Consider the following 14,415-nt stretch of genomic DNA (forward strand, 5'->3'; position numbering starts at 1 on the left):
GAAAATGGATTCTGTTGTCATATATACCTAAAAAGAACCAATAAAAAAATTTTAAATAATAAATGTATTGCTAGGTTATTACTTTTAAAAGGTAACATGTAAAACAGGAAAGGTAAGTCACTTGTTGCCAGTTGCCTACTTAACATTTTGATGTGCTCCATTCCATCTGTGAGTTTCTGTGCACTTCTTTCAAAAATTGTATCTATTTTTACCTTTTGTTGCCTGTGTTTTTTTTGTCCTAACCAATAAATCACTACCAGATCCAAAAAGGATAAAAAAAAAAGTGATGTTTTGATCAACCTACAACCACCACCATCAGACATTCTCATGGCTTCACTGTCCACCTCTTGCTAAAGGGATTCACCCAGCGCTTGTGTTGGACACCTCTTGCCCCCACCCTCCCCTGTTCAAACAAATCTACTGCCAAGTCCCAGTGATTCACACCTCCAACACAGTTCCCCAGGCTGCTCATTTTTATTTATCTCCACGAGCCCTATGGAGGCATCATCAACTCTTGTGTAGACAATTGTAAGTAACTCTTAATTGATCTATTTCCATTTTCCCCCACAGGAATCCATTCTCCACATGCTTTGCAGGATTATCACACCAAAATGTAAGCTGACTCCCTTAAATCCTTGCAATCGAAATCCCTTCATGAATCCCAGCAACTTGGGAGTCAGGAGGATCTCAAGTTCAAACACAGCCTCAGCAACTTTGCAAGATTCTCCAAAACTTTACAAGACTCTGTCTCTAAATAAAAATAATTTGAAAAAAGGAATGGAGATGCAACTCGGTGGTTAATCATCCCTGGGTTCAATGCCCAGTACCCTCCCCCCCAAAAAAAATTTCCTCCATTAACTGCTTCCTTCAGACCTCTCTATTTAAACAGAGAGATCTCCTTCCTGGAGTTCCCAGTATAAAGCAGGCCTCCTCGCACCCCCTCAGCTTTCCCATGCATATCACCACCTACAAAGATATTTGTGTATTTTTAGTGAGTTAGAGTAGAAATTCAAAGAAAACAAGAATATTTATTTCATTCATTCAGAGAAGGCCAGGAGGCAGGATAAGTACGTTAAATTAGCCCTTCTCACTTCTCTTTTGATGTTCCCCCAGGTCGCCTCTTTGCTCCTTATTGTGAAATCATTTTTTCAGTAATAATCTGACCGAGGATTTGAAATCTCCCTCCCTGTCATCCCCCTGGTCCATGCTGGGTGGGTAACACTGGCCATCTGGCCATCACCGGCATCATCTGGGTGGTCCAAGCCATGGTGAAGCCATTTTACTAGAATCTGTTGAGACCAATACGGAGCTTTCTCTAACAGAGCTTTCCAAATCATGCCATTAGTGGGTCAACCAGTGCTTTTAAAAGCAATATAAAATACAAAGAAATAGAACATATCAGAATTCATTGTAGGCAGTAAGGGTAAACCATGGCCTTTCCAAACTTTTGTTCCAGTCACATTTATAGGAATACGTAGACCACAGTCGAATACGTTTACGAACATTTCCCTGGGAGGATTTCAGCTGATCTGCCCCTTCATGCACTTCTACTCCCTAGGAAATGACTCTTTGGAACAGACCAAGTAGGAGGGTCAGTGGTGTTAATTGGACTCTTTCCTTGAATTCTATTTGGTCTTTGTGTTTTCAAGCAGTGTCATAAATACATGCCAAGGTGAAATATAGAATATTTTTCTTACCTTCCTCTCCATCACTACCCCTATCCTACTCCTATCCATTCTATATGGAGCAGACAGTATCACAACAGGCTAGTGTACAGCACCGGTACAGAATGGAGAAGGATTCGCCACTCATCCGCCTCGATGTGGATTCTTCAATCCACTTTTCTTGGGTAGGCCTGAACAATGACTGCTCGTAACCCTTGAATTGCCTCTCTGAGATACAAAATGATGAGACCTCCCATCCATCCATGAACAGAGGAACCCACATCTTCAGACCTCTGTGCCACACACGTGGTTTCACAGGTTGCCCGGGGAAAGCCAGGCCCTGCTCAGCAAGCTAAGCAAATTCTTGGGCTTCCAGCTACAATTCAAACAGCTAGCAGCTCCCTCTGCACCCTTGCCCACCCATGGAAAGTTGCAGCTCTGCGGTCAGTGCATAGGCTGCTGGACCAATGTCCAGTGGGCCTGTGAGCCACGCCTTGAGCCCTTCACTGTGGGAGGTCAGTTTCCTCTTTCCCTAAGAATCCAGCCTGGCCTTTCCCAGTCCCTCCTCTCCCGGTAGGAGCCAGCTGTTTCCTGCAGCTGTATGCTGGGACAGGAGCACCAGGCTGGAGACCCAGCTCCAGACCCGTTTCCAACAGCCTCCAGCCTGGCTCAGTGACAAGTCTTGGGTCCTCTCCGTGCTCCATCTCTTCACCTTCCTCGACTTTCCCTCCAGGTCTGTGGAGAGGATCAGGTGGCCTCAAAGGTGGTGGTGGCATGGCAGGCCACTCTTCCTGGTGGGAGGGTGGTGGGAGGTGGGAGATGAGTGTGAAGGAAGGAGGGGCCGGGCAGAGGCTCAAATGCAACGCTGACCCAGTGATACCTTCGTTGTACTTGGCCCTCGGCCCACCCACAACTTTCCCAGCAATCTTGCCACTGCCGCACCTTAAAACCACCCAGCAAGAAAATGGGGAACGATCTCTCATAGCAGAGGCCTCCGGTCCTCCCTCTGAATCCAGAGCTCCAGGGAGACCGTGGAGCAGGCGGTGACGCACTGTTTAGTCTGTGGCATTCCGTGTGCATCTGAGGACTTGGGAGGGTCCATGCAGCTCAGCTTCCAGGGCCTCTCGCCCCAGTCTGTTTGGGGATGAAGTGTGCTGGAAGGTCCCTGAGCCTGGAGTGAGCTGCTGGTCCAACGTGAGGCGGGGCAGAGGCTGGGAAAGGCTGTCTGTCCTGAGCGTGCACATCAGGGGCAGCTGTGGAGTCCTGGGATGGGCTGGGGTCAGCCAGGATGGCCATGCAGGCAGACACTTCTGGAACCCACACAAGATAGTTTGGCAATAAGGAATCCCCATGGGATCCCTGGAGGGGAATATCAACAACATGGGGTCTCCCCAGGCCAGCAGAAGCTCTGGTCAGACCCCCCACCTCAAACCCGGGGCAGCCAGGGATGAGACTCCAAGCCTCAGCCCCTCCAAAAGTGGGAAGTGGATCACCAGGAACATCTGCTCCTCTTCATGGGAGTCAAGTGGTATGTTCCCTTCTCCTTCCTGCTCGGGGCTCCCCTCCTCGACCTCTCTCTCCTGCTGACATGTGTAAAAATCAGATGTGATGCCAGGGATTATAAACCAAATCCCAGAGACAACCTGACAGGTTTGATGTGTGCTTCCCGTGATATCCGGAGGGCCTGTCTGCCAGGGAAGATGTCCCTGGAATGAATGAGGGAGGGAGAGGCAGAGGTGTGGAAGGAATCCAGGGAGTGAGGATCAGCTGAGCACACTTGGAATGCCACCACCTTGGCAGTCCCCGGCTTCGTGCCAACTGAGGAATTTGAATTTTCCCCTTTCTTACCCTGGAACTCCTGGGCCCCCGGCCTGTGCCTTCCACCTGCACCGTATTTCATACAGTGCTCGACAAGTCATAAATAATGGTAAAAGAAAGACTATCTAGTGGATGCTAAACAGCTCCATGAATCAGGCTAATGGGTCATCTTCCTCCTCCAACCATAGGGACCAGTCAGGAAAAGCAGCTGTTCCCTGCTGGCTACTAGCAACTCAGGCTGTGCCTTTGACCAAAATTCAAGCCAAAGAGGTCTCCATAACTATTCTCTGCTAATGTGGTGGCAAAGTCAAGCTATTCTCTCAGGTTTTGCCTTTTCTCTCCCAGACACTTAATGTTTCTAGTCACATCAGCCTCTATAGTTCAGAGGACGACCCAAACACTGGATAATTGAAATGCCTTCCGAGGCATGCCCTGTTGATTCAGACTAAAGTGTAAAAAGACAGCCATAACTTGGAAATAAAGCCCAGCACTGATTGCTCCACGCAAGGGGGGATAAGTCCAGGAACAAAATACTGTGTGTCACAGTGAGAGAGAAGATACCCAGTCCCCTTCTTCATAGTACATCATTTCACACCGGCTGGCATGGAGTATGTATTTTATGTGAATCTCCTGGCTCCCCCACCAAAGGACAAGCCCCATGAGAACAAAGACCTTGACTTTCAGGGCTGAGGACTCACCACCGTACCCCCCAGTGCCTGGCACACAGCAGGTGTTCCATGAATATCTTATTCAATGATGGACGGTTGAAGGAATCTCTCTGATGGGATCAGATCATGGAATGGTTAAGTGAAATGTCTAACTGTGTGGACACACAGGCACAGACAGGCATGCATAGCCCCAGGCCAAGGGGACAGTCAGCCAACATGGTCAGGAGAATGTTCACCTGAGAACAATGGCTGAAGTCATGCTCTTCTGTGCCGGGAACTGGGCTGTGCCCTATGAGCATTGTCTCAGTCAGTGCTTGTCATGCCTGGTCCCACTTTGAAGGTGATGGAACTTTCATGCAGATTTAAGAGATGAGGTGAAGTCAGGAGTTAGGGAAGAACAGAGCCAGGACTTGAGATCAGATCCACCTGCCTGCAAAGTCCATGATAGTGTCTCAAAGTCACTGTTCCATTTGTGCCTTCATTCATGAAACAAGACGCTGTCATATAATTCTTTGACTTCTCGTCCAACACCACCATTCCTAATTTAAGGGACTATATCCTTCTAAGCAGAACTATGAGCTGCACAATCTATACACACAGCAAACACCCATGTATCCAGTTAGTTACTTCATATAACTGTGGAAAACACAACCACACATGACGTTCAAAGAAAGAAAGAAAACTTAAGACAGAAGTGTCAAAGTGGCCCTACCGGCTGGAAACCGCTCTTTCAAAGGACCAGGTTTTATTGCTCTTTATATCTTCAATTGTTCACAACATTCTTTGCATTGTGCTTACTGCATGAATTAAGAAAAATTTTGTTCATAACTGGGGGTGTCATTGGATAGCCTTGAGATATATTGCTATGATTTAAATGTCCCCTGGGTAATTCATGTTGAACTGTCATTGCCACAGTAATGGTATTGGGAGGGGAAACCCTTAAAAGGTGATTAGGCCACGAAGGCACTGTGCTCAGGAATGAATTCATGTGACTCTCAAGGGAGTGGGTAATTATTGTGGCAGGGGGTTCTGATAAAAAGGATGAGTTCCGCCCAATGTGCTCTCTCTGCCTCACACGGACTCACTTGCCCTTGCTCCAAGTTACAATGCAGCATGGAGGCCTGACTGGATGCTCTTAGACATACAGATCTCTAGAACCATGAGCCAGATAAACCTTCATTCTTTATAAATTTCCCACACTGTGGTTATTATGTTACAGCAACAAAAAGAAATAGACTAAAATATTTTATATGAACTTTTGAAATTTTTTATAGGTAAATACCTAGTATAATATCTACCACACAGAAAATACCCCCAAACTCCATGGGATAAATCATTCATGGTCTTAGAGTAACAAGTACCATATCTAACATTAAGTGTATATTCAATAACCAGTTATAGAACCAGTTATGATCATATGACTTTTGCTGTTCTAATAAAATTAGCTTCCATTTATCAAGCTAAGTACTAAATATTTTGCACTTATTACTTTATTTAATATTATATTAACTGTACAAAGCAAGTACATTGATCCATAGTTCACAAATACAGAAACTGAGGCTCAGAAAATTTGGGTGAAACTTGCCAAAGGTTCCACAAATATGAGAGATGGAAATAGGAACCAAAGTTTTAGCCATGATGTTTGACTCTGCTCATCAGATCCTTTGGCAGAGGAGTTAGGCTGGGCAACATGAATGGCCCTGGGAAATCCTTAAGCCCCAGGAGCAAGATTTCTGGAGATAATTTCAGGTACAGGGCAGAGCTATAGGGGACACTGAGTCTTCTATATGGTAGAATCCCCCATATAGGCCTTCCCTCCCAGACAACGGTGAGGCCCAGGGAGGGACACAAGAGAATAGAGGGCTCTTAACCCACACAGGGCATCCAACATCCAAACTTTATTCCTTTATTATATAACTTAGGTTGCTTCAAAACATGTGGTTATTTACTTTATTCCCATCTTATTGGAGGAAGAAACTGAGGCTTAGGGAAGTTGAGACTTGTCAAAAGTTCACACAGCTGCTAACTGGCAAAACTGGGTTTTGAACTCAGACCAACTGGCTTTCCCAGCTCTTACTATTATGACTGCTTTACTTACATTTTACAGTGTCCAGAAACTGTCCGTTGAGATATTCCTACAGGAGTGAGGGCGTAGCTCAGTGGTAGAGCTCTCAGCTAGCAGGTATGAGAACCTGGGTTGGATACCTAGCACTGCAAAAAAAAAGGTATTGCTATTAGTGCAACAATTATAATCATGGTGACCAGATCGTGGGTGTTTGGCAAGCATTGTTCTCCTTCTGCCCGTGCCATGAGCCACATTTTACTAAATTAAGGCAAAAAATAAGTGGCAGAAAGGGGCTTTGAACCAAGGCTAACTCCAACAGCAGCTGGGCACCTGCAACCCTTATAAAATAAAAGAAGCCAATACACCAGGCACGGCCCGTGGTATTCGAAACCTGGCATTCCTCATATTCATGTCCCCAACCAGGAAGCCTTCTTGCCTTCCTGTTTTAACTGCTTTGACTGTGAGGGTGGACCGCCTGTCTCCTACTCCATGTGTCTTCTACTGTTTCACTCTCAGAAACGGATCAAGATTATTAGGAAAATACACAAGTCCTGCAGACACATCCAAGCTTTGCATTCTAGTGCAGCTGCTAGAGAATCCTCAGGACTACGCCCCCACGAGGACTTTAACATCAACAGACCCCGTGAGAGTGCGTGCGCTCCTCCAGAACGCGCAGTTAGAGAGGCTGGGAGGGCTGGTGTCAACTTTTCAATGAGCAAAATGAATGCATCAATAAAATCTGTTTGAAATCATCCCTTTAACCAACCGATAAGCAGAAAAATGAAGAAATGTGCCGAGAAAGAAGTGCGGATACCAAATGGAATGCCCTTTGGAATGTAAGGTTAGACCCCCTCAAATTGTATTGCACAACCAATAAAAACCACTTGGAAAATGAATCATTCAAAGAGATGGCTTTAGGTGTTTTCCAGAAATGAGCATGTGACACTGTTATCGTTACAGTCAGCATCTCCAGAGTGAGGCTTACTCAGTAACTGAGCTGGCAGAGTCTCTTAAATATAATGTAAGCAATCAAGGAATGATAGTCATAACCCCTAAGCAACATCCATGTGTATTGGTGGGGTGCAATTCTTTTTGTCGTATACGGTGTTGCTTTATTCTCACCCTGAATCATTGAGATCTCCAGGACTTCTAATTAGATACAAGAAAACTAAGGTTCAGATTGTAGATTTCATGAATTCAATCTCTCATGCTTTCTACTGCTCTTAGATGAAAGTATATAATAAAAATGAAGGAAATGGCCTCAGAAAGTAGATTTATTCCCCCCACTTCTGTCTGAGCCATGCCTGGTGTATTGGCTTCTTTTATTTTCAAGGGGTGATGGACAGCCAGTTAGATGGCTGTGATTCTTCCCTTCCAATGGGTAAAGCAATGAACTGCCCATCTAAAGAACAGGTATTTGTTCATTCATCAAATATAAGCATATAGAGCTTTGCCGGCACATGGGATCTTTCATGCAAATTACAAGCATGTGCCTCTCCCTCTGAGCTGAGGCAACCCGGGCAAAGGCACAGCTACTGACCCAAGAAGCCCTGCCTGTGTGTTTAGCCCCCGCTCGGCCCCCCAGTCCAGACACCTATGCCCTGTGCTCAAACTGCACAGAGACAGAGACTCACACTCCAGAGGAGTGGACATGTACACAGGGGCCCTTACACTAGTGCAATAGGTATCATAAAAGAGATTTGAGGAAAGCACTTCAAGAGGAGAAACCAGACAGGCCACTTGAACTTTTACTTTCAATACCAATAGGTTGAGTAGCTCTTATCCAAATCACATGGGGCCAGAAATGCTTCAAATGTTGGAGGTTTTTTTTTTTTTTTGAAACATTTGTAAATATTTACAATGAGAAATCTTGGGGATGAGACTCAAATCTAAACAAGAAATTCATTGATTTCATATAAACCTTATGCGTACAGCTTGAAGGTAATTTTATGCAATATTTTAGGATGCTTATACTTGGATTGCAACATGAGGTTGGGTGTTAATTTTCTACTTGGGGCATCATGTTGGCACTCAAAAAGTTTCAGATTTGGGGGCGTTTCAGATTTTGGATTTGGGGATTATATACCCTCGACCTGTACTCTGGAGGTCTGAGAGCATACACGTTTTGGTATACATTTTCCCTGCCTCTGAGCCAGTTGAGAGAGAAATTGGAGAAGAGGGAGAGAGACTGGTAGAAGAGAATGTAACTTCAGGTCTATGGAAAATGAATGTCTTCATTCTAAAACCCAGAATCAGACTGAGAGATCCATCTGGTCAGTCATAGGAGCTCTGGGTCATCACTAGCTCCACAATGGGGACTGACCATGTAGCAACCAGCTTTTACAAAAGTTATGCAGAATGTGTTTCCTGCAAAGCAGAATAAAATAACAGAGGAGGGGTTCAGTTAAGCCACTCATTTTCACTTCCTTTCCCCAAAATCACCAGTCAAAAAAGTTCTCCCGCTCACCTGGGAGGAATGAGGAAGGAAGGAAAGAGGATCCAGGGGATTTACAACTGCAGGGCTCCTCCCCCGCACAAATAAACATCAAGAGTGGGGAAGAAGTCACCCTATTCCCATGCTCCCCAAAGTAGCATGAGCTGAGCTGATTCTGTCCCCAACATTAAACCATGTGCAGGGACCACCTCTGTTTACTCTATATTTATCTCTGGCGCCTGTCAGAGAATCTGACACGTAGTAGGCTCTCAGGAAATACTTCTTTGAGGCTAGGGTGGACCTCCTTCCATTGAAGAGTCAGCAAACAATAAGGAGAACTATAAATTAAGAATTCTATAGCTTAAAGCAGGGGAGAGAGCAATCTTTTGAAAACTCAAAGTAGATGATGGTTTTTGTTTTTTTATTATTTATTTATTTATTTTTGTTTCCATACCAGGGATTGAACCCAGAAGTGCTTAACTACTGAGACCTTTTAATTTTTTTTTTAATCTTGAGACAGGGTCTTGCTTAATTGAATAAAGCCTCACTAAGTTGCTGAAGCTGACCTTAAACTGGGGATCCTCCCACCTCAGCCTCCTGAGTTGCTGGGGTGACAGGCGTCTGCCACTGTGCCTGGCAATGATCATTTCCTATAAGAAATAGGACGTGTTTAGAAGGCAACTGTCTGCTGGGCATCCCCTAATCTTCCAAGAACAAGGAGCAAATGAACAGAGACAAAGGCAAAGGTGCAAGGAAGGATCATTATTCAATCTGCAGATGTCGCTCCCCAGCTAGCACGCATCAGGCATCTTCTGGGCACTTGGGATTCATCAGGGAACAACAGACCAAGATCCCTGCCCCGTGGAGCTACAAGCTAATGGAGGAAGATGGGCAACGAAGCAGCCCAACGAGTACTTAACAAATTAAAAGATGACACATCAGGACTTCCGGCTCTGAAAAGGAAAAACAGCAGGATGGGGCGTCAGAAGTGCCTTGCCGTCAGGTGAGGAGAATAAGGCAGTTTATAACTCCTTAAAGGGCCTTTCAGGCAGGTGTGACTGGGAAGGGGGCACTTCCCAGGTGAGGAAGTGAGCCTGCGGGTGTCTGGGGAAAGAGTGTGACACAGAGCGAGCAGCCAGTGCAAAGGCCCAGGGGCTGGGTGTCTGGCTGCTGAAGGACAGCAAGGAGGCCAGGTGGGGGGTGGGGAGGAGTAAGCCAGGTGGGCCTGGGAGATGGGGAGAGTGAGAGGGAGCACTGTACCACCACGGAGGCCTTAGTGGTCCTTGCAGTGCCGCTGACTTCTCTGTACAAAATGGGAGCTCCCAGGGATTTAGATGAGTGCCGGGATCCAACTGACTTCTGTTGTTGATTTTAAATACCTCCATGTAGTATCTCATTTAATTTGCACAGCAACCATATGAGGCAGGTAGTATTCGTATCTTCATTGTGCAAACATTCCTTGTTGTTATTCTGTTGTTTCAGTGCTGGGGATGGAACCCAGCACCCTGAGAATACGGAGCGCTCATTCTACCACCAAGCTAAACCCCAGTCCTGATTTTGTAAATATTGAAGATCTGAACCCAGGGAGGGAGATAGGGAGATGTTAGTGGAAGGGTACAAACTCAGTTCTGGGGATGCTATGTACCGCATGGCAACTATAGTTAATAATAACATATTATATCCTTAAAACTTGATGACAGCAGATTTTAACTGTCCTCTCCCACCTAGCGCGTGCACGTGTGCACACACACACACACACACACAAATGGGAGCTGGGTGGTGACAGATATGTTCATTTCTAGTGATTTTCATTGCAATGTCCAGGTATATCAAAATCATTGCATTAGTATATTTTTACTTGTCAATTATTTTTCAATTTCAAAAAAGAATAACACAAACCCTTTAAAATTCTCACACTTTGAATCAAAATAATTTCTTATAAAATGTGAACTCTCAAAACAAATTGTACATTAGAAACACAAAACAGCTTAGGCTATCTTAATTTGGGGAAATAAAGCTAAAATTTCTTAGAGAAAACAACAGCTACAAGAACGTAATTCTCAGAGTCAATGAGTAAAAATGAGAGTCTGAAATTCACTAGACTCGAGTCATTCTTTTAGCCCAGTTCCTGAGCGAAGACCAGGAACAGTAGGACTCCCCAGTCCGGCCTCACAGGGATCTCAACATCCACTTAGACTCAAGCTGCTATTCCAAGGAGATCCATTCTTTGGTTGTACCTAAAGTTACTTCCTGGACAATGGCTTTTAAAAAATGAAAAAGTAGACCTGAGCTAGACACAAATGAGAGGTAATTATTTGAAAACATGGGGGGAAAGGCAAACTCATGTCGGAGAACAATACTGAGTGTAATTCAAAATTCTATAAAGCAACTACCTGAAAATTACCTTACAGAAATAATTATACAAATATAGCACTTTTCAGTTGGTATTAAAGATCAGTTCCTCAATTTGTAAATTTTACTGTTGGAATTTCTGGTACAATAATTATGTTATGCTCCTAGACTTACATTGAGTTACATTTCCAAAAAATTCATGGTGAGTTGAGAATGCACTTAATGCCCCTGACCTCCCAAACATAGGTCAGCCTAACCTACCGTGAACATGCCCAGAACACTTACATTAGCCAACAGCTGGGCAAATCATCTAGCGCTATTGATGGTGACCATGTACCTGCATGGCTGAATGGGGGCTGCAGCTCCCTACCACTGGCCAGCATCATGAGAGATGTCATAACTGTCTACCATCAGTTGGTAAAAGAACAAAATTCAAAGTGTCTAGTGCATGCCTATCACTTGCTTTCTTCAGAGTCGAAAAGTCATAATTTGAACTATGCTAAGTTGGGGGCCATATTTTATTGGTATTGTGGAATCCCCCCAGTGTGGGTCTCCACTGATTCTTTGGAAGGGTCACTCTGGATGCTGTCTTGTGACTAGACCATAAGGGTCAAGGAGGAGAGCAGGAAAGCTCATAGTAATTCAACTGAGAGGAGGTAGCTGTTCAGAGCACCAGGGAAACAGCAGGTGGGGAACGGACATGCTCCAGACATATTCTGAAGGCAGTCACTAGATCCCTGATGGAGTGCTCTTGGGATATGACAAGAGTCAAGGATAATATTGAGGTTTTGGGACTGAACAATCCAAAGGATGGAGTTGCTACTAATCAACCAAGTTGGGAAGACCTTGTGGGGATATGGTTCAGGAGATGGAAATCTGGAGTTGAGTTTTCAACCTATTGAGTTTGAAAAATCAATCAGACACACAGGTAGAGATGTCGAGTAGGCAGCCCGATATTTGAGTGGCTGAATGTATCGAGTATGGAGTTAAGAGGTCTGGGATGGAAATCTAAATTTCAGAATTTTCAGCCTGTGAATGGGTCTTAAATCCATGAGACTGGATGGGATGATCAAGAGAATGATAAGTCTGAGCCTTACAGTTCTCCAACAGTTAAGAGGGGAAGCCAGCAAAAGGAATCAGAAGGAGGGTCCAGAGAGTGGAGAAAACCAGGAGAACGTGGTGCCTGATGAGCTAAGTGAAGGAGTAAATGGAGAGGGAAAGAGTGATTGGCTGTGTAATAGGCAATGAGTAGACCAAATGCAATGAAGAGGAAGAGCTGACCATCGCCTATGGTCTCCGGGTAGTCACTGAGTGGGGACTGTGACCAGTGGCTTCAGGGGCATGACGGGGCAGAGCCTGACTGAAGTGGGTTTAAAGGGGAATGGAAGGAGAGAGGGTGGAGACAGGGAACAGGCAGTGCCACAGTCTGGCTGGGCACAAATGCCGCAGTCTGGCTGGGCACACAATCACGAGCCACCACACAGCTTGTAGATTCAAACAGCAACTCTTTATTCCAGAACTCACACCAGCCGTCTACAATCACGTTCTGGGGAAATCCACGTTCTCTGCCCAAATCCACCTCCACTGGGCTTCTATCGCCAAAATATACTGTCTGAATCCCGTGAGAACTCAAGGGGAACTCAGGCAGCAGGATACGCCCTATTCCCAGCAGGAATAATCTTAAACCTTAAACCTGGAACCTAAACCGGGAACGCCCTAATCCACCTTGGTCCTTGAACAAGGTCACCTACATTCAATGTCACTGCAACATGGGGTATGCTGGCAAGGAAATTGTCATACCTACTTGGCTAATGGCTCCCAGCAAGGCAGTTCTTGGAAAGAACTTTGTTATGGAAGGAAGCAAAGAATAGAATGATTCTGGGGAAGTAGAGGCATTTTGATGAAGGAATAACAGCAAGTGTGTTAAACTTGTGGGTTTATTCTGGCAAAGAGCCAAGACTGGAAATGCAGGAAAGAGTGGGGAAAATTGCTGAGATATCCTCGAGGTATTGGTTTTGGGTTAAAGATGAGTTTTCACATTTATAGGAAGAGGGCACTCAAGGAAGGTGAGCATGGATGTCTATATGGCATGAACGCAAGGATGGAATGGTCGTGGGAAGAAAGGTCATGGATACAGAATCTGGCTAAATATATCAAGCCATTAAATGAATAGCCATCATATACATTTTAATTCAAAGCCCAAATTTACTCCATCAAATAATATTAATTTTTTTTTAAGATTAAAAGGTGGGGGTGATGATGATGATCATATGAAAAGATAAACCAAAATCCTCACCTGTTCAGGAATTATAAGTTATTCTTTGTCACTCAGCTCTGATAATTAGAGAGAGATAAGTTTCAAGAAGTTTTTTTACACTCTCGAAGATAAATAATCTGGTGATAGGATATAAAACAAAATTCTTGAGCTTCTAAATCACTGCTGAAGACAAGTAGTAGACCAAATTGTGTGTATCACCTGGAAAAGGAGAGGGGAAAGGAAATAGGGGCACACAAATATCAGAAAGCGTAAAATAAAACTACATGGACAACACCAGATCATCAGTTGTATAATTAAGCTAAGTGGTTTAATTAACACTATTAAAAGGCAAAGACTTTTAGTGTGTGTGACCAAGGAAAGTAAAAAAGTTCAATTGTGTGGTGCTTACAAGAGATTCCCCTAAAAGAAAATGGCTTAAAATGGTTAAAAATGAAAAGATGGATGAAGATCTAATCAACTGACCTGCAGGACCTCCCCCAGAACAGGTGGGAGAATGGATTTATGAACACGCTGACTCCACGGCAGGGAAAACCAGAGCCAGTAAAAATCATCACCACCGTCTTCATTTAATAGCATCATCTCCTGGATGCTGTCTTTGACTCCTACCACTAAGGTCCTCTCACCCAGGAACTGACCACCTGGACCTGTTGTCACACAGTAAGGTTATGGTTGAAGTCGTAACACTTTTGATTTAGAACTTGATGGTCTTTTCTTTTATACACCTACGCTCTTTGCATTAACTAGCAACTTCTCTTTTTGCCATAAAGTATCAATGAACTGTGCAGAGGTTTTCTACTCCTGCTTTTTCACAAATTCTTCCTGCTTTACTTGGTAAAAACGTTGATTTGACCTCAGTTCCAACCTCCTGAACACATTGTTAAACGAGAGCCCTTGTGTCCTCAGATACACAGTTAAGATAAAAAACAAAGAAAATCAGGGGTACCCATGGCCCCATACCAGACCATGCAGAAAGCAAAGAAGAAATGAACTGTATGTGGGACACAGAGGTCATTCTAAATTGATGCAAAGCCAACTCTATTAGAATGAAGTCACTGATTTTTACGGGTCCAGTGACAGAGCATCAACCCAGATTTATAAAGCAAAAATGATTGCTACAGTATCCCAGTCACTCTCAT

Source organism: Marmota monax, unplaced genomic scaffold, assembly GCF_021218885.2.
Source record: "Marmota monax isolate L192 unplaced genomic scaffold, Marmota_monax_Labrador192_F-V1.1 WCK01_AAM20220418_F8-fsc00051, whole genome shotgun sequence".
Taxonomy (NCBI): Eukaryota; Metazoa; Chordata; class Mammalia; order Rodentia; family Sciuridae; genus Marmota; species Marmota monax.